The sequence below is a fragment of the Agelaius tricolor genome, unplaced genomic scaffold, assembly GCF_023055355.1.
Source record: "Agelaius tricolor isolate 1412-34295 unplaced genomic scaffold, bAgeTri1.0.p SCAF_8, whole genome shotgun sequence".
NCBI lineage: Eukaryota > Metazoa > Chordata > Aves > Passeriformes > Icteridae > Agelaius > Agelaius tricolor.
In genome coordinates this window covers 13,821,586-13,843,408 of record NW_027269268.1, presented here as the reverse complement: position 1 = coordinate 13,843,408, position 21,823 = coordinate 13,821,586, and the positions used below count along the sequence as shown (strand labels likewise).

The window sequence follows — 21,823 nt, the reverse complement described above, 5'->3', positions numbered from 1 at the left end:
TCAAAGTCGAGGCTTAAGGTGGTGTTCACAACTGGTTCACCTTTTTTTCTCCATTCATTATACTTCACTTTTTAGATTACCTTTCCAAAATGAATATGCTCAGTGCTCAAACTGAGAAGTATGGATAATCCTACATATTAGGCACTATCTTCTGTACATATCTGAAAGAGATAAATAAAATAAATATAAATAAAAACCTATGCTGCTAGCTCAGCATTTCAGTTCATTTAATGAGACACATGTGACAGCCCCACATCTAGAAGGGGTATCCTCTTGTCAGCTCAGCAAAAGTATCTGTGTCTTCCACCAATATGAGTCTGCTCCAGCCTGGCACTATTTTGAAGACTGGAATGTGGGAAAAGATTGTGTTTCTAAACAAAGCACACCTGAAACAATCAGTTCCTTTGAGGTTCTCTTGAGTCAGATTGTGCTGGCACATCAAGCTGTTGACAAAACTTGTTACATCAGATTGTGTCTGCTATGACTGAAAAAAACCCCTTATAAAACATATGGTAAAAGAACTGGATTATGTACCTTTTCTCTTTTTGTTTTTTTATCTTTCTCTTTTTTTCTTTTTCTTTTTGTTTTTCCCCCTAAAAGAGAATGTTCTGTCTTCAAGACCACTGTGTGCTGACTTGTCTAGCTTTCATTCACCTGTAAAACACAGACTCAAGAGTAGTCACACATTCTCAAGGTACTGGGCTTCTGTTTTGTTTATTCATCCTTTCATTCTGAGCATCTACTCATGTTTTCCTTTCTTTTTATTCTTTTTTCTTTGAAGCTTTTATTAAGTAGCAGTACAAAAGATCTGTGACTGAAAGAAAACAAACCCTCTGAGAAGGTACCAGACAGCTCTTGCAGGGTATTTGCAGCATGAGGCTGACAGAGCATCTCTCCAGGATGCATTGCAAACAGGACTGGGAATCATATTCTGTGGGCATTTTTTTAAAGTTGGGGAAGAACCAGACAGGCATCTAATTCCATTTTTTGCACAATATAAGCCAAAATACCTTTAATATTTTCATATTCAAGAGACTGAATAAACTTTCTTTCATTCCAGATATTCATGCAAATTAAGGACTCCATGTAATGGGGCAACACATCTGTACAATCTGCTGGTAAGTACCTCTTATATTCACTTAAAACTGTTGTGCATTTGATTCCTAGCTTAATATCCCCATTACCAACATAATACATTAAAAAGTTGTGGAATTTTTTTTTCATTCTTGTTCTGTAATTTAGTCTTCAGTCTTCATAGTTGAAAAGTATTTTGTCTGAAGCCACTGAGGGATAGAAATATTTTGGTTTTTTTTAGTGGAAGCACTGATGTTAGAAATGAAGTAATTGCAGCAGTTGGAGGCTTTATGAAAAATCTCGATATCATGAGACTTGCATTAAAGGTGAAAAAAATCTCATCAGTTAAATCACCTGAAATTTATGTAGCTTAGCTTCTGTTCTCATGCACTGACAACACCTTGCAGTGTCATCTTTTGTTAGCTTGAGGAAATACCTGGTGTTCATTTTTTCCCCCCTCTAAATGTTCTTAAAACCAAATAGATCCTTTTTTAATCTTCTTATGGATAAACTAGCTAAATCCAGGATCTGTAGTTTCTAGACTTGTCACTTGGCTGGTATTAAGCAATAGCTGCCTTCAGAATCATTGAAAGCTCTTGCATGTGTGCATTTGCCCCAGTGGTCCCGGGAAACACAAGAACTGATGCAATCACACCCAAAGTGCATAGGCACAGCAACTCTACCTCATTCTGGCTGCCCTCACCTGGCTCAGGTCACTTGGACAGGGCTTCTGACTTGGCAACACCCTGTTTAGAGTTTAGAGGAACTCTTCACATGATCTAGCAAGGTAAAGTACAGGGCCTTTTGTGATTCATCTCTTACAGGTGTTAACCACAAGCTCCCGCCCTTCTGAGGGAGCCATCACGTCCTGTCCTGTAACTCAAGTACAATTTTAATGAAATTCAGCACAGTGCATTTAGTAGTTTCTGTAGTTTTTCATGTAGCTCATCAGTCTTTCATGTAATCCATTATGGTCAGTTGAGTTAATCATACCAGGTGTTGCTCTTAACAAGCTATTTTTAATTTTTCTTCTTATTTGCAGAGGATTCTGCAGTGTCAGTGTTAAAGCATTCCTTCAACATGGGATAACAATTTGCTGTGCTTCAAAATTCTGTTGCTCCAGTGGGTAATCATGTAATCCTTACCATCTTATCTGTAAAACAGTAATAATTTTGCTGCTATGGGATGGGAGGGAGCATTGTGAGGATAAACCTGTAACTACTTGGAATGTAAAGGGATATTGCAATTAGAGATACTAGGAAAGATCTTACTGATAAAAAGTGGAGAATTCTTCCTAAAGATACAACAATTTAGAGGACTGAGTTCAGATTTGAACAGGACAATGCAAAACAGCTTTGAAAAATGGTTTGGTTTTTGTTTCTTTCTGCTGTGGAAAACTGCATACACAGTAAGGAATAAAATGAATGGTTCATAGCAATAATGTGCACTTCACAGCTCTTTCGACACTGAGCTTTTGTGCAGTTGTTTAAGGGGGCAAATGCAGATTTGGCCTGTGGTAAAACTGTGAACAATGCACAGATTTGTCAAAAGTTTCAAAGAATTTGTTTCCTTAAAGATATTTTTCATTAGTTAAATCAATGTGTCAAAACCACAAGATGGGGTTAATGCAGTTTGTCAGAGAGACTTGTGCTTTGTTTTATGCCAGAGTTGTCAAATTCATGTCACAAGAAGATTCCAAGTTAGCAGTGGCAAATATTAATGAAAGTTGCAGTAAAATACACTGTGCTAGAAAAGAATGAAATAAAATGTTCTGGTTCAGGAGTTAGTCAGAATGGAATGCACCACATTTGTCAGTAAATGATATATGAGGTGGAGCTGAAATGTCCCAAATATATTTTATTACTCTTTGGAACTGTCTCTGTTTAAAATTCCTAATTTTTGCATAAATGTTTTGTTTCAGAGAGAAAGCTGTAAGATGGAAAATGATGTGACAGGTTTAATTATATTTAAGAGAATACAGAGGAGATCAAAGCCAAAGAGATAAAAGCTGCAACTACTGTGTGGGCTGGAAACTTCTTGTGCATCATAAGCACCCTTAAGTGTAGTGCTTCAGAGGCAGCCGTCCTGAATTCAGGACAGAGGCACAGCTGAAATGGAAATTCTCTTTTTACAGTGTTTTGTGACCTGTATTGGCTGCTCTTGGTGAGTCCTGTACTTAGGCAGGCACCAAAATGTCTGGGAACATTCACAAGAAAACAGTAAACCCAACAGTGCCACCTAAGTCAGTGGTTCCAAAATAACCCCCCAGGGGCAGAATTGCTGTGAGCTGTTTGCAGAGATGGCATTTGACTGTGGGCCAAGAAAAATCTTGTATCCACAGAGGTAATCAGAACCCCTATGGCAGTAATGACTCTGTCACAGTTTTCATTAGCTATTAGGAATTTGGAAGGAATGGCCTTCCTCCCCCACCACCTTTTTTATGGGTGCTATATGACCTATCACTAAAGCAAATTTACCAAACTTCTGCATCTCCTTTTTGGAAGACAATACTTAATAAAGGAAGTGTAAGCCAAAACAAGGTCCTGCTAGTATTTCAAGCAAAAATGCATCTCCACAGTTTTACTTCTATTGTTTTACTCTAAATCCACGAATCCTATATCCTTTGCTCTCCTCAAAGCATTGCTGCTGTATTCCCCCTCTTCAGAAGAAAAAAAGCCAGAATCCCTACATTTCTCCCTGGGAAGTTTCTCCCCACTCTGTTCCCCAGCCTCTGCACCCTGATCCTCTAGACCTGAAGATCCTCCAGATCCAGTGTGACTACAACTCAAGAGTCTTGAGGAAATTCCTTCCTTTCTTGTAGACGGGCCTGGCAAGATGTCTGTTGCTTCTGCTACAGAAGAAGAAAAATAGGCATTAGGCTGCCTTGGACATGGGGCATTTGATTGAAAGGAAAGAGCAAGTCTTTTTCTTGGAGGGTGGAAGTCAGGTACCCAGTGAGGTGTTTTGAGGAGGTGGAATCTGTTGTTGGTGCATGTGGTTGAGTAAAGCTGCTTTAGAAACAAATTGGTATTCAACGTTACCAAAGGATTGTTGGAAGTAAACTCACCTCTGAGCTGCTGTCCAGGGTATTTCTCTTCTCTTCTCTTCTGCTGCTTTTTAGACATGGAGTAGTTTGGTTGGCTTCTCTGCACATCTGAAAAGCCCAGTCAAGAGTATGAAGTAGAAATGCTCATAATCATCTTAGTTCAGTCCCAAGCTTATAAAAGTCATCACACCAGGAAGCATGGCTGCATGTATTCTATTTTTTTTCTGTTCCTGCTGCTGTTTATTAATGTATGTGTAGAAGAAGATGATAAGGATGAAACACCTTTCCTATGAGGAAAGCCTGAGAGAGTTGACATTGTTCAGACTGGAGAAAACAAATCTGGGGTGACTTTTTCACAGCTTTTCAGTACCTAAAGGAGGGTTACAAGAAATCAGGAGAGGGACTTCTTATGAGATTATGCAGTGATAGAACAAGGGGGAATTAATGGCTTTAAACAAAAAAGAGGGCAGTATTAGATTGGCTATTAGGAAGAAATTCCTTAATGTGCAGGAGATGAGATTCTGGAAAATGCTGCCCAGAAAAGTTTTACATACTCCAGCTCTAGAAGTGTTCAAGGTCAGATTGGATGTGTCCCTGAACAGCCTGGTCCACTGGAAGGTGTCCCTGCCCATGGCAGCAGGGAATTGGAATTAAATGACCTTTCATTCCCTTCCAATCCACACCATTCTGTGATTCTGTGACAGTGTAAACATACATGTCTGGTAAGAGCTGTCACATGTTCTTGCAGTCACTTGAAATGTATACACAAAGACTGAATGTTTCTCTTTTTTTCCCCACACAGCAGACTATACTCAGCAGGAGTAATGGTATTGCTGCAGAGGGAATTCCTGGCTTTCTGGGCACTGGAGGCTTTTAAACTGCAAGTAAAAAAATTCTGGATGCTTCTAGGAATTATTTGCAGCATGTGCAGTGAGAAGAGTGTGTGTGCAGGTACACCAGATCACAAAAACTGCCACGTCGAGGCTAATACACATAGAGCTATTGATCTGTTTTTACAGGTTAGACCAGCTCATCTAAAGTGTAATGAAACTGTGCAGCCTTGAAGCAAACACATTCAGAGTGGTGCCACTGGGGTCTGTGTCAGAATCTACCTCTTGTTTACTCACGTAGCAATAAGCCAATTTCAACACAAACTGGCCAGGGAAAACCCTGGGTAGACTAGAGGACCATAGATGTTATGATCTTGTACTTTTTTCAGATAAAAGAGAGTGATTTAATACATATAAATTTTGGTTAAGGTTTGTCCAACTCTCTGCAAAATTTGGTGCCTGTCCAGAGTGTTCTATGCTGCTGCTCAGAGACTTCATTTTGTTATTCATGTTTATGCCCAGGGGGACTATCTAATCATTTGAACATTGATAACTGGGCAGGAGAAAAAGGATCAATCTTTGTGATGTTTTTAGTAGTACTTATTTGCAGCAGTCATCCTGGAGAGAGGTTGTTATATGGCATATCAATACCAGTGGTTGTGAAGAATGTGAAAGTGGATGAAAATGAAAGCCCTAGGAATTTTATGAAGTAGAACTGATAGGGATCACTTCCAGTATCAGACAAGAACATTTTTTACACGTGCTCCTGGAAAACATTGAAAAGAACTTCAGAAGCATGTAGTATTTTTAATGTAGCTTTTGCAGACACTGCGAGATAAAAAGTTGTGCACACAAACTTTGAGTGGCAAAATATGTACTGCAACCATTTCATAGATAAAAGGGGTGTGTGTGTAAACAAGCACAATATATCAAACCACTTTGTTTCCACAAGGAAGGCTGTCCAGGTTTTTGTAAGAGGATTTTTTTTTAATCTCTTGTATCTAAACAACTAAAAAAAAGAGTCTTATGAATAGGATAGGGCACACTTCATACACACAGAATATACATTCCTGTGTACATCTAGATGGTACACGTTGAGTCACTTCTGCAGCTCCAAATTTACATAGCAGTGTTCCTAAAGCCATTAGACACAGCTTACAACTTCAAACCAACATTTTAGCATCTCTGAAGCACAAATAGTTTTTCTTAAAGCTGTGTGAAAACCTTAAATTTCACAGTCCCTTTAGGTTCAACCTCCTGTAATCAATAAGAGCTTTTTCCCTGCCTTTCCACTCACTGACAGCATCAAGAAGGCTAAAGCTTTGGCTTTGTGTCAAATTTAGGAAAGACTTATCCTTTTTTTCCCAGAAGGTGTCAGAGGAGATAAAATGATATTTCCAAGTTTTTTTCAAAGCCAAAAGTTCCCTTTCTCAAGTACCTTACTGGCCATAGGGTGGGAGATAAGAGAAAGCTTGGAGTGTGGAGCTTCAGAGTAATTGCCAACAGAACGCTCCATGGGACTACCTGTGCTCAGCATTTGTCATTCCCAAGTCCACTGGGGCATATAGTCCAGTATTAAATCTAAACCTCCTTAAGACTGTCCGGCTGTTTTGCAGGAACAGCCTCAAAGTCATGAAAGTGGTGGTGTAAAATGGGGATTTTAGAGTGAAACCAAGATCCAAGCCTTTGGTGACTTGAATACATGGATATGCTACAGGAGATTTTTAAGAAGCAACACATGCTGCAGAAAACTCTCCTTAATATGAGTAGATAGGAATTAATTCTGTGCATCATTGGGTACTTTTTCACCTCTATTATAAGACATCCATAAATTCCATTTCCTAAAAACAAAGGGAGCACATGGATTTATTATTTTCTCATAAAGGCAAGAACATCTGAAATAATGTGTCACAGCCACAGTCCATTTACTGACAGTGCTAAAATTTCTAGTAAACCTTTTTCCTCCACTCTGTCCTTACAATTTACATAATGGAGCACTACTCCTAATTGTTTAAAATCCATACTCCAAAGGAGCTGAACAAATGAATGTCTGGAAGTATTGAAAATACTTTTTTTTTGCCATAAAACAATGCTGTAAAAAAAAGGTTGTTATATATTTAGGAAAGTGGTTTTAGTTCAGTGACATTTCTCACACAGCAATTGTTTCAACTAAAAGTTTTCAGCCACTGCAAAGGAGTAGGTGAATGCTTAAATTTAAAAAAAAGGGCAAGTCCTTCAATTAGCCAGTGGAATTACAGCTAAAGCAACAAAACTTTTGTTTAAATAATGCTGTCAGAGCAAAAGATCATTAACTATAAAGCACAATACCTTTTTATTTGCAAATTTTCTCTTAGATGAAGGGGATGGGGTGGGTGTGTGGTAAGGAAATGCAATACCAGCTCTAGGATGAAATAAAAAACCATATAGTTTTCAAATGTGAAAAATAAAAGCATGATTTTCAGAAGACAACTAAATGCTAGAACAGGACCAGACCCCCAACTTTAGGCAGAGTAGGAGGTGCAGTTATAGGGATGCTGTGCATTATTGGCTAGTCAATGCAATGTAATGTCAGGCAGAGATACCACGGATTTTATTACTGGTGGTGAATGGCATGGCATGCAGTGGGTGGCTCATCACCAATAAGGTTCCCCAAGGCTCGGTACTGGGGCCAGTCCTGCTTGATGTCTCTTTTAATCTGGGTGAGGGGATCGAGTGCAGCCTCAGTAAGTTCACAGATGACACTAAGTGGGGTAGGAATGTTGATCTGCTGGAGGGCAGGAAATCTCTGCAGGGGATCTGGACTGGCTGGATCAATGGGCTGAGACCAGCAGAATGAGGTTCAACAAGAACAAGTGCTAAGTCCTGCCCTTGGGTCACAGCAGCCCCAGGCAGTGCCACAGGCAGGGACAGAGTGGCTGGGAAGCTGCCCAGTGGAAAAGGACCTGGGGGTGCTGGTGACAGCGGCTGAACATGGGCCAGGGTGTGCCCAGGGGGCCAAGAAGGCCAAGGGCATCCTGGCCTGTGCCAGCAGTGGTGTGGCCAGCAGGAGCAGTGACTGTCCCCCTGTACTGGGCACTGGTGAGGCCCCACCTCAAGAGCTGTGTCCAGTTCTGGGCCCCTCACTGCAAGAAGGACATTGAGGTGCTGGAGTGTGTCCAGAGAAGGACAATGAAGCTGAGGTAGGGTCTAGAGGGAAACTCCTACGAGGAATGGCTGAGAGAGTTGGGGATATTTAGTCAGGAGTCCTTATCCCTGTAAACAACTCCCTGAACAGATGTTCTAGTAAGGTGTGGGTCGATCTCTTTTCCCAAGCAAGTAGTGACAGGATGAGAGGAAATTGCCTCAAGCTACCTTCAGCAGGGGACATTCAGGTTGGATATCAGGAAGAATTTATTCACTGAAAGGACTGTCAATGTTGGGACAGGTTGCTCAGGGAAGTGATGGAGTCACGATCCCTGGAACTGTTCAAGAAAAATCTGGATGTGGCCCATAGTGCCATGGCCTAGTTAACATGGTGGTGTTCAATTGAAGATTCGACTTGATGTTCTTGGAGATCTTTTCCAACCTTAATGATTTTAGGATTATTAATAATACTTAATTTATATTATGAATTAACTTACTTGTCCATTTTAACCAATATTTAGTACTTACTGCAGTGGGGCAGCCTCACCATGGGTCTTTGTTTCAGCATGGTTTTCCTTCCCTGTGCTGGGAAGGAAATCATGAAGACAAAAGTAGAATTCCCTGGTTGGTAAGAGTTGGTGTAGTCCTCTTCTAAACAAATGTCCCATCACATCATGGCTCATGGATTTTAAATTTTGTTATTGGGAATATCAGTTCTGGTACTGGTAATGTGCAAGCATTGAGGGATTCTGGTTTGTGTCGATAGGTGTGCTGCCTGCTGTACTTGATCCTAGATCATGGAGTTTTGGAGTATTACAGCCACACATAGCTTCACCCAGGGATAACCCTCATCTGCTAACAAACAGTGTAAATTTTAAATATGCCACTTGATGTCTTTCTAGTAACAAAAGTAATGCTACTTTAAGTGAGAAAAACCAACAAAACTAGCATGAAGTGCAAAGCAGGGAGGTATTTTCTACTTTTCCCAGGAAAATAAGTTTTATCCTGTGTGCTCTGCTGGATCTTTGAGAAAATACAAAGCATTCCTGGTAAATCCTGACAAGCTTACTTAGGCTTTCAGAAGGTCTCTTTTTCTGATAAAGATGCCAACAGTCCTAATATCAGTATAACACAGAAGAAAAAGAGTCTTTGTTCTACCTAAGGACCTGAAGTCTTTAAGATACAAAATCTTTGTAGAGTTCACTTAAAAATAAAGTCTGGCAGCAAGTACATTGTTTGCAGCCTTTTCAGAGTCATTGGGGCCCTTTTGAGTAGATGCTTAGAGCACCTGAGCAGCTTTAGGAATGTGTGTTACTTAAGACAGAGGGTAGCCACCGCAGGCTAATGAATAATATCAGTTCTGCTCTAAAAGACAGGTGTTTTTAACCTGTTTTTTTATCCAGCTCTCTGGCCATGCATTTAGAACTGCTGCTGGACTAGGAATGCCCCATTAGTGGCCAGGTGAGGTGGATGGTGACTGTGAGGGCAGGGTGCGCCCAGGGCATCGCAGCACTAGGCTGCATCCTGAGAACTGCAAAGGTAAGTTGAACATCTGTCTTAAGGAGCTAGAAAATTTCTGAGTCTTCATGATTGAAGTATCCTGATTTTAATGAAATAACCTAAGTGTTATTTGTATGATTATGGGAAACCATTATCATCACAAAAAAAACAGAACAGATTTGTTTGTGAGTGTCAGAATTCTCTTTTTTTTCTTAAGAAATCCATTCTTTGGCAGTCCTAGCATCCTCCATGGTTTAATTTTTAAGGCAATTCTTTCTATAGTTCTCCTGCTGTTGCTGTAACAATGTGAAGTAGTGATTAAATAGATATCTCCTGCTGGCTAACACTCCTCTGTGATATGTTCTGGGATTGAATGCCATTGTTTTTAAATGTTGGGCAATTACATAGCAATAAGTTAAATATGAGAAATGCAGTAATGTTAAAATGAAAAAAAATAGTTTTCAAATTGCAGCAGAACAGCTAAAGCAAAAGGGGATTTTTGCACTCTGTAGCAAACAATTTATGGCATTCATTATGAGATAAAAACACATGGATTTTGAATTAGATTATGGGTATCTTCACTTGGCTATTTGTGGTGGACACTGAAAGACACATTTGTGATACTATTCACAGTTCTAGAAGTTTCCTTGAAAAATGTTTTGTTTCTTTAGCTATATTTAAAGCACTGATGTTGAAAGAGTGAAGCAGTACTTGCATAACAATGTCTTTAGGAATAGGTGATACACTCAGTTATCTCACTAGCTCTCAAGTAAGTATTCCAGATGAAGAGGAGGCACTGGAGCTGCAAGAAAAAAATTATTATTAATAAGAATGTGTCACAAAATAATCCTTAAAAATGCTGAAAATTCAGAAAACTTCTAGACACACATGACCCAGAAGTATCAGCCATGTTGTATAAGTTTTGGACAATAGGATGGGAGATTGAATAATGAGGTAGCCATAATAAAGAGGTAAAACACATTCAAGGAGCTCTTCACTTCTCCTAGTGCTGCTGATATGGCATCTTAGCAGGCTAGCACTGAAAAAAAGTGCTATTCTTATTTCATGTCTCAGCATTGCTGGAATGAGAAAATGTATCTATGTGCATGTATTCATACAGAAAAATATATAAATATATATAAAAGAATTAACTGCCTGGAAGAAAATGATGGTGGCATTAGAGTTTTCACTCCCGCAGTGTTACCCAAGTAATCAGAGGGTTCAGTAGCAATACTGAAATTTCTTCCAGCTCATCATTAACCCTCCTCATTTGACATTCCCAGCAATTAACCCCCATGCCCTGAGACAAAGCATCACAGTGGGTGAGAGAGACACCACTGCCAGCCCTAAGGCTGCTTGTGCCAAGGACTTTGGCAGTGGTGTGCCCCAGCCTGAGCATCGTGGCAGTCAGGGCTTGGGATCCTGGCTCTGTTGTAACCCTTCAGCTCTGCTCCCTGTGCTGGCCTCCCCTTTCCCCCATGTATCCCTTGCCCATTTAGTGATTTGCTCATGATTTGCTCAGTGATTTGCTCATGGGCACGCTCATGTTGCTGTGCCAGTGACTGTGCTCTCTGTGCTGTCCTACCTCACCCTCCTCCTTTCTTGTCAGGGCCTGCAGCTGGTATTGCAACATGGACTCATGACACCTTTTTCTGAGCTCAACTTTCATTTTCTGAATTATTTAGATTTAGTTATGCATCCGTAAATAGGGTGAAATCTACAATTCAATGCAAGAAAGAAGAAAGAAGTGTGAATTTTTCACTGATGCCTGAAGCTCCATTGTTTGCTCCTTTGGGCTGGGCAGGTGATACCGTCCAGCTGGTGCGGGTTGAGCTGGGCACACACTTACTTGTGTGGGTAGCTAGGGTGAGGCTTATTGTTCCTTAATTCAGGAAAAGCATCTGCTCTTTAGTCACACAACTTGGGAAGCAAGTGTTCCAAGGAACTTCAACTAAATGTTTGTGAAGGATGATGTGTACTCTGGGCTCTACTCAAGGACAGTTTGAGTGCTGTGGCAAGGTCTAGGGACAATATGGCAAGGTTTCTCTGCTGTTACAACAGCAACTTGAGCACTGTCAGAGCCAGCAGCAGATATTCAGCCTTCTCTGTTTCCAGATGTGCATGGCAGAGTCTCATTCAGTCCTGTACAATGCCTGCCGCAGGGCTTCCAAAGAAAGTGCTTTCTAGGAGAACGAGTGTTTTGCCTTCTTGAGAACCTTACTGTGTTTCATCAAATTATAGTTAGATTTTATATTGTTTTTAATTAATTTTATAAAAGTTTACTGGCTCAAGGGCTGGCAAATAAGAGGATTATGGAAAATGGGAAAATAATTGGTTGTTTCACCTGATTGCCATGAAGGTAAATAAACTGAAGTTATACTTTGAAGCACCTGGAATACAGACTATGGGTTTTCAGCTTGAGCCCATTAATGCCAAGAGTATGTGAAGAATCAAAACTTGCTCTGGGGCAGCAGTGCTGATACAAATTACCTCCTTTTATTAAAGAACACAACTAATGAAGGTGATTCAGTTACTGTGTTGTTTTGTTAGTGAGCTTTCTATCCAACTAACAATTCTTCATTTATTTTCTGCTTTCAATTCCTTTGTTAAATTGGAAAAAGTTATCTCGTGCAGTACAAACACAGGAGTATCTATTAAAAAAAGGAAAAAGCTTTCCTTTTCCTTTTTTAATAGATACTCCTGTGTTTGTACTGTTTTAAGGTGTCCCACTGCTCAAAAGCTTTACTTTATTCCTCATAAAGCTCTTAAAGTATAGTGCCCTTTTCTGTTTGATTTTAGTTGAATGTCAATTTAACTTTTCCTCACTATCATAAATGCATCCCATTTTATTGAAGGTTCCTGGCAACTAAGAGAAAGCCAAGCCAAAGCCATTGGTGAATCTTGCATTCCTCAGATGCAGATTTTGCTTGTTTTGTTAACTGTGACAAATTTGCCATTCTAAGCCATTGGTCTCTACCTTAATGCACATATAAGATTAAAACAAAGTAAAGTAATGTAGGATAAAGCAAAAAGTTATCATGATCATATAGAAACAAGCAGCATTTACAAATTTTAGCACTGCTGACCAGAGGCATTTTGGTTTGGTGCAGTTTTATTGTACTATGAAGAAAACTGCCTAACTGAACCAGGTACATAGAAATGATCCAGGATTAAGCCTACCTAAAACATTCACATAGAGGTTAAGGTATTAAAGGAATCAAGAATGAAAATGATGTGACTTTTCTTATAGTTTTTATGTTTTTATTGGCTTTGAATTTAATTATCTTTTAGAACATCTGAAACCCTGAATGACCATGTCTTTGCCACTACTTTTTTTCTCAGCAAAATGACATAAATGTATAGGTTGATCCAGATGGAGAAGTAACTATCCATGACAATCCAGGGCATATTTCTGGTACTTGAGCCCACTATCACTAAACAACATGAGAGAAGGCAGAGCAATAACTCATAACATTAGCAAACTGCATCTTGAAGAGGTTCAGAGTCTTTGGTTAGAAACAGAACACACACCTTTCTCCAGTATGTCATCTGAACCTGTCATGTGCAATTTCTCACTGGAAGTGAAGGAACAAAGTGCTTACTCTTTGTTGGATGGGATTTGTTTGTCTTTTGCTGAGTGCTTTGATGATAGCTAATAATTTGCAGATATGTGAGATCTAGGTTTTATGAGTGACACCCTTTTTTCTGGAGCAGCTTCTAGTAAGGAGAGAAGAAAGCTAAGACATGTAACTGGTATTAACATGATTCTTGGTGCATTCATGCATGCTGTGTATACTTAATTTTGACAGAAGGGACATAGGTTCAACCTCAAAATCACTGAGTTTCTATGTTGAAATGGTTTCCTTTACCATAAATTTATATATTTATATTGTTATTTCTCTGCCTTACTTCTTGTGAAGAAGTAGAAGGAAAAGCATAAGGAGATAAAGGCTAACATGTTATCAAATACATTTTCAAATTAAAATTGCGATACCTGAAAGTTTGAGGACATTTACTGATACAGGAATATAGCTAAACCTCACCACCTATAGCACACAGGAAAGAGCTGTTCCTTACCATAAGCCCCATCCTTCAGATTTGCATCCCTTCTCAAAGAAAATTCATATGACATTTGGAATATCTTTTAAGCTTTTGGAGTATTATCTGACCTGAGGCTTGGAATGAGCTGAGAAATAGGAGTCATAAATATTTTCCCAGCCCTTGCACTGACTTGCTGTGTGACCTTGAGCAAGTGGCTTGAGCAAACACTAGGGGTTCTCTCTGATTTTGTGTTATTTGCTTTATCTAGATAATCTTCTTTTCAGGTGTAAGTTACCAAAGGAAAAGGCAAGGAAACTATTTGTGTTTAACACCAATAGCAGCCAAAATGCTGGCCAGCATTATTGAAAAAATGGTGCATTAAAGTCTGCCTCAGTTGTGCCATCTCTAAAAGGGGGAAAGTAATGTGGATGGTAAACTGCTGGTGTTAAGAAAAGGAAAAAATAATCTCTGCACAAAATATTATTTTATTTTAGAGTTTCGGGCGGCTGTGTATAACTCAAGGAATCTTCACATTCTCATGAATGAAAAATCTATCTTCTATTTTTCCTCCCTCCTACAAAAGGGAAAACTTTGGCATGCTCAAGTATGCCTTAAAGGCAGCTCTGCCTCTGGGATCTCACATTAACATCATGATAAATGTGCTGTGTATTGCTTGAAAACACCGTGCACCAATGTGTCAGCATACGTTTTCCCTGCACACCTCTTGATTAGCATCTTATTTACATATTGGCAGGAAAAGGATTCTGAGAAAGACCTACAAAATAGAATATGTGTTAGTACATTCTTCTCTAAGGCCAGGGTATTAGTTCCAAAAGCATGTCTGGTGGCATGTCCTTCAGAGATGGTGGCTAACACATTTTGGAGTACTGAGCCCACGTGAGTTTCAGCAAGTAGAAGCAGTGCTCATGCTCCTCCCCATCTTATACATCTTAGTTTTGGATTTATTGTATCATCAAGACTCAATGCATACCTTGGACAAAACTACTTTCCCACATTCCCTGGTGTGTTAGAGGACAGAATATCTAATCTGAGGGGAATTTTCTTCATCCATTCAAGTAGTATGAAAATGTGGAAGAAAATAGTGGAAGCATCTAACATCACTAGTAGTTTATTTCTCATTGCTTCTGCTTATGTCTAAGTATATTGATTATTCTTTGATTTGGTTTTGTTTGCTTGTTTTGAAATAATTTTCTGCTTTTCCAGTATCTCACATTATTTAGACATACTGAATAATGTGAGCTACTCCACATTCTCGATACTTATTTTAGCAGGGATAAGCATGAGAGTTTGCAGTCAAAAAGCCACTGAAATGATACTTGCTATTCCTTCTACATAAATTAAAGATACTGTTGACCTTGTAATTTATACTTGTGCTGTGCTTGTAAATCCTTGTTATTAGAAAAGCTTCAGGCTATGGACTGCATGGATCTACCACTCTATCCTATTGAACTGAGTCAAAATAAATTTCAATATACAACATGCAAATAATATGAACAGGAAAGAATGCATGCCCAAAGAATGCATGCCCAAAATAATTACAAAAATCATCTCACTTGAACAGACTGAACAATTTTGTGGCATCATAGAAAATTAGGTGCCTATTTTCACATCTGAGAATAGATGTGAAAGAAATTAATGAAGTAGCCATTAGTAAAGTAAATGTCATTTTCAGGAAGATGCTGCTTATTTAAGATACAATTTTTCAAAACCATTGAAAAGGATGTTGTAGCACTTGAGATGTGAAGTGATCAGAGTAGATGAGCTAATTAGGCATTGAGAGAAGGAAAAACCCCTCTTGTCTTGGAGTTGCTTTTATGATTTAAGGACAAAAAAATCTCAAACCCCTCTCTGAAGCAGATATAGCCTGGATGCCATGCCTGGAGATGCCAGATTGGAAAAGAATATGAAAGAGAGGATGGTGTTATGAGTCACCATCTTCTGGAAAGGGCATAGCAGAGCTTGAAGAGGAATATTTGATAATTCAATTTATTCTTTCTGATTTTTATATGAAAATGAAAAAAAGTGGGGTGAGGTGCGCAAACTAAAATTGTAGTTCAGAGGAAAGAAGTCAAGAAAGGAGATAGAGGTTTCTGAGAGATTAATTCATGCTTTCATTGACTTTTACAGATGGCTCTGAGCAAAAAATTGGTTCAGGCTATGATAAATATTATTTTGAATGTTACAATGTAATGCGCAGTAATATCCCCTCCAGCAATGACTGTAAATACAGTTGTTGATATTAAATGTCTGGAGGTCATGTTATTTTAATTGCCTCTAGAGAGGACTATCTCAGGGAAGTTCTACTCTGATGTTGAATGTTACTGGCTCCTACTGGCAACTATGAAGTCTAAAACTAGAATATTTCTGCTCAGAAAACCTGGAGAGCTGCCAGATCCAGCTGAAGTCAGTGGATCAAATTCTGCTGGTTTTACACATGAGGAGTCTGGTTGACTTCATTAGGGTCTCATGTGTACAACACAATACCTTCTTCCAATATGATTACATCAGGAAACTGGGATTCAGCTGTAGCTGATTTATTATTGCATTATATATCAGTTTGCCTGCATCATACCTTGTCAATAACACCTTGGATAAAAAAAAAATAATAACACTTGGAAAGAAAATAAATTTGGAAAACAAATGATGGCTTTGGAAAGTGAAATAGATTAAACAGACAAAAGAAGTGAAAAACTGATAAAAATGTCAAAGCAAAGTGCCAGGGCCAGACCATGAGGCTTAACATCTCTGCTGCCCTCTCATTGATGGCTTGGCTTAACAGCACGCTGAGGAATTTAAAATGCAGTAATAGCTGAAACAGGTTCATTACAGACAGTCGGTGGGATATTTCAAGCACAAGTTGAGCACTCTATCAAGTCCTTGATGTTTTAGCTTTGGTTTTCAGTAGGTGCACTGGGTGGGCCAACCCTGGTGTTTCAGACCTGAAGCTGGTGTGTGTGCTTCCAGCCACAGAGACCTGGCTTCTACCTCATGTTGTGCTTCTGTAGTTTTCCCTCAAGCTTGCTCTAGACAGCCAGGCTACATAGGTGGACTCTCATCCTGCATCATTAACAGGGCTAAGAATTCAACTTGAAGGAGTTCTTGAGAGAGCAGTTTTAAATTGATTACTGTGCTGTTCAGAGGCTCTGGTTACACAGCGCTCATTAGTGACAACTAAGGCACTGAATAAAGCAGACCTGTCAGACTTGCTGCCTTCAGAAAGACAGATAAATGAGTCTGGGCAGAGTGCCATGCTAGTCTGGTTCTATTACTCCCAGTAGCTGAAGTAGCTCTGAGAGCTAGCTCAGGTATCCCTTCAGGAGAGGAGAGCATGCTGTCCGGATGTCTCCCATGCAGACAAACAGTTCATAACACTTTGAATTGACTTTGCCTGCTCTGCTTCAGTTAAAACATTCTGGCAACTCAAAATAATAGGCTAAAAGTCACAAGTTTTGCTTTTTCTTGTTGGCTGTGCTGTACAGGAGACCTACTGCAGTGCAAATGGTGTGTGGCCTTTAACCTTTCCAGCTGACTCTGCTATTACTCAGTCAGGTTCCTTCTCAGGTGACTCATTTGTCTCCTGGCCCTGGGGGCTGGTGCAAGTGCAGTGTTGGCTCAGGGGAGCTCAGCTAATGCAGAGCCTGACATTGAGGGAAGGGAAGAAAGGACAGAGTTTTCTTGCTGCTCTCTCTTTCTGTGCCAGGCTACAGCTGGACCCAGAGAGGGGCCATCAAGTTGAGTTGATGTAAAAGCTGTAGGATGCCTTTGCTCATCTTTTCAGTGATGTGGTATCTCCACAAATGTTATAAAAGTGTTAGCAACAGATTAGCCATAGATTTCTAATTTGACCAGAAAGTGTATAAATTAATTCACTCAGACAACCAAGGGAAATTTGTGCTGGAAATACAGTTTCTCAGACTGTTTTCCCTTCCCACCTATACTTTATTATATATTTTCTCACCTCCAATGTCAAGATACAGTCAAAATATTCACAGTAATATCTTCTTTTTCTCCCTCTGCCCCTCAAATATGAGTGAAAGGAGAATCAAAGAGAAGGACAGACTGCCTAGAACTTCTGTAAGTTCAACCAGGGGTTTGGATCAGCAAAAGTTTGCACCAAGGCAGACAAAGCACAGCTACTTTATACAGGGTGGGAGGTCCCCAAAAGGAAAGACGTGTTTCCTTCACAGGACTCTAGCCTGGAAAGATTATGCTCTATTGAGTGGTAGGAAAACTTGAAAAATTGTTTCCCATTTCCTAAGGAAATCCTTGTCCTGTGTATATAGTTGGGCTGGGTAAGGCCAAGCTGGATCAGTTGACATTTTCTGATGATACCTGATGTGTTTGGACATACCTCAGTGAAGCCATAGGAAGCATGACAGGACATCACACAGCAACCTTTTGCTCTTGAAGTACACATGTAATGCTCATGGTGCTGGAGAGGTAAATGAAGAAACCCGGGTAAAACTGACATCAGCCCTCTGGATCACTGGTCAGCATGCCCCTTAACAAACCATGTTTGATCTGGCTAAAACATTTGGTCTTGCAGATAAATGGTGAAATCTAGGGGCTTCTGGTAAACATTGATTTAACAGAATAAACTCAAATTCTGTCTATTTAAATATCCTGGTGTTTTAGTTTTTAGACACAGCTGGTGAATTTTAGAAAGCTTGACAATTTTACCCAGGAGTCCTTGACCGAGACTCACATTGCTGCTCTGTGTGGATGGGCAGGAAGGGTGTTACAGAAAACAGCAGGGCTACTGCAACCTCTCATAACAATATTCACCCAGGAAGGACTCAAAAATCAACTCTCAGCTAAAGTGGACTCTTTGTAACACTCCTAATGACTCACTGGAGACTTGCAAGACTCTTACCAAATGCTGTTAAATAAAATTTTCTACTTCAGCAGCTTATTCAACCAGAGGGAATTCAGTCTGCTGCACAACTGAAAATATTCTTGTTCAGAAAATAGACATCATTGATTACCCAGCATTTGTGAAGGCATTGCTCTTGATGCTGCCCACTGGTCTGTGCTTTGAATAATCCTTCCTGATTGCTACTGAATAAGTCAATGTTGCAAAAGCACCAAGCAGGGAATGCTTTATTATTATTACCATTTGGTTATCCACAGTTACTGCTACAAGGGGTGGGTAGAAACAACTAAGATTTCCTGTTAAAATGATACCAGGTTCATCACTCTAGAATTTGGGGGTTAACTAATTGCCATGTAAGGTACTCTTAATAAGCAATGCACTCCTATTTATAAATAATGAGAATAAAGAAAGAGAAAAACCTTAGTGGAGGAGAAAAAATTCATAAGGGCAGCTTTTAACAGCACTTGACAATACATCTGTGAAAGGAAAAAAGCAACCTTCAGTTTTCAGGACAAGATAATGAGTTAGGTTTGTTCATCACACTCCAGTGCAACTGTCCAATAACCTAATGTTCCATCACCTCTGTGCTGATCCTTCCCTCCTTCCAGAGAATCCTGCCACGTTTCAGTTTCAGCATGACTCCAAAATGAAGGCATCCCTCCAGCACCTGGTCCTAATCTGTTCACTCATCCTGCTGTAGGTATTTCAGATAGTCTCATCTTATTTTACTCTGCTTATCTTCCACGATGCAAGGTTATCTGCAATAGCTTTTTCTGGGAAATACTCTGTCAATATCACCTCACAGTGAAGATCCCAGCAGAGTATTCCTGTTATTTGTATTGCCATAGTTCTTTGAAGGTCCAGAAAAGGTCTGACACCATATTGCATTTGGTACTCCCCAAAATTTACCTGAGCATTTCCATCATTACAGAATAAGTATCCTTTCCCTTACTGTCATTTCATTCATGACAGAGAGGATTTTAAGTTCACATATATTAAGATGGGTCCTCAATCATCACTGAGAAATTCTGAATAGAAAGCCACAATCAATTAAGTATTTTCTGTCACTAAATTCCCCATGACCACTAAAATCTGAGTGGCTCCTTCATCTCCATTTATCTGACTGTACATAACTGGTTCATGCAGCTAAAGCAGCTGTGACCATTCCTTGCTCTTCTTACCTTAGGAAGGGGAAAACAACTTCTTACCTTCTCAGAGCCTTAAATTTTTATTAATTTCTACATTACAGCCGTATCTAGACCTTCAGGTCAATAAGACACTGTTGGCCTGAATATTAGGCAAATATTGGTGAAAATACAATGTCTCACCTTGAAAAACCTATATTCCAGGATGAGTGCAGGCAGAGAAGGCTGAAGTCAAAGTCATTATACAAGTTATACTAATTTCAAACTTTTTTTCTCATTATAAATTCACAGGAAAAGTGTTGAAACCCACCACCTGTGCTTTAAGTATTAGGCAGGGCCCAAGGATGCATCTGTAAGGTGGCTGGCAATCATGGTTGTCCTTGGCATTTAGAATATTCCTGGAAGACTTTACAGAGAATTCAGGGGCAGATGTAGCTAGAAAAAAGCCTTCCTCAAAATATTCAGAAAGGAACAGTAGTTTTGAAAAGCCTTTATGAAGGGCAGCCTCAGAGCTGCTGTGGCTAGCCTGTCCAACGATATACAAGGATTTTTTTCAGTTTATCTTCAAGGAATGTGTTGTTCCTACAGAGAAGATTTCAGCACGAAGGCAGAAATTATCAAGGTGTCTCTGAGATTCTCCCTGCCAAATGAAAGCTGATTTTGCTAGAGAGGTGGACATCTAAGACAGCTACATAGCAAAAACACTACAATTCATTCTTAAGACAGGCACACATTCAACAATAGGTGGTTTAATAATTGCATGAAATTACAGATGAACCTGTTGGTTTTTTACTATGAACTAGCAGAAGTTGCACTGAACAAGACAGAACAAAGTACTAGACAAGAGATTAAAATGCAGTAATATACAAGGAACCCATTTCATGCCATTTTAATCTTTATTTATTTTTTACATACTGAGCTGGATGGTGTTGTATGTAATGCTGCATGCCATGCAGTGTGTCTAGCTGTTGTTAAATGCCCAATAAATTAAGATAAGGGTTCAGTGCTGGTCTTAAAAATGGTAGGCTAGTCAAAGGCCTTTCAGTTTTCAGTTTGTTCTCTCACAGCAGTTGTCATTTTAACTCTTAGTAGCAAAGACTCAGAGGAGCTGCACTATGCCTAAGAGGCAAAAATTGTAAGCTTGGTTGTAAATGATGTGTGGGATTCACTGCCAATACAAGCTGCCCAAAACATAATGAGAGCATTTAATATTTTATGATTTTTTCCAATGTTCTACCAGAGATTAAACACTGGAATGAGTCTTAAGTGAGAGCAACTTACCAGATGAAGAACATAATGAACGTCTTTCATAAAAATTAATATTTAAGCAGTGTAGTTAGTTGTATTATAATTGTTCCACCTCACCCCAATAATGATGTTTCGCTATTATTTCCCCTAGTATAATTCTGATCTGAATATTATATACATAAACCTCACTGGATAGGAATCTATCAGGCATGGAATCAGCTCTTAGAAATGCAGCTTTTTGGGATGGCTACTCCAACCTCATTTTGAAGATGTTCCTTCAAGTCCTGACCCATTTCACTAAAGAAAAAAATCACCTTTACTGAGTGTGGCCATTCAGATCCAAACATACACACACGCATGCACGCACACACGCACACGCACGCACTTAGTGATAGGCAACAGAAACACTGACACAAATTTCAGTCAGGCTGGACTGGGGAGTTAAACCAATATGTAAGGTCATCTGGGAACATTCAGCAGCAAATTCAGTTAGCAAAACTTTCCATATGAGTATCAGCTACCTTTCCACTTGGCAAAACTTTTGCAGCCATGTTTTCAATCAGCAGCATATTTATCCTTCTGAAGAATCATATAAATTGTTTTTTGAAGACCATCTTGTTAAAAGAATTATTTGCAGTTAGAGATCAAAATCACTCAGTGCTTAAGTCAGAGGCAACTGACAAATCTGTGTCTGTGCACAACAGGTGAGAATTCTCCCTGTATGCAGAGGATACCAATATGAGAATGCCTTTCTCATTGGTGTGGATAGCCAGATGAGTGGGAATTGAGGAATAAATTATGCCAGAAAATGTTGTTCTGACCACTAGAAGAAACACAGTGGCACAGCACCTTTGGATACTGAGTGTATAATGAGATTTAACATTTTGAGGGCAGGAATACACTGGACACTAAGTCTGCCCAG

At 39.5% G+C, this 21,823-nt stretch overlaps 1 long non-coding RNA gene across 1 annotated transcript in view; it reads right to left on the bottom strand.

Annotated features, from left to right (window-relative positions):
- Positions 1 to 4,158: 4,158 nt before the first annotated feature.
- The window catches only part of LOC139592154 (uncharacterized), a 178,646-nt gene continuing 160,981 nt past the window's right edge, over positions 4,159 to 21,823 (bottom strand). Inside the window, exon 3 of the long non-coding RNA XR_011679918.1 lies at positions 4,159 to 4,228. This is a non-coding gene — a long non-coding RNA (uncharacterized lncRNA). The remainder of the gene's footprint in view (positions 4,229 to 21,823) is intronic.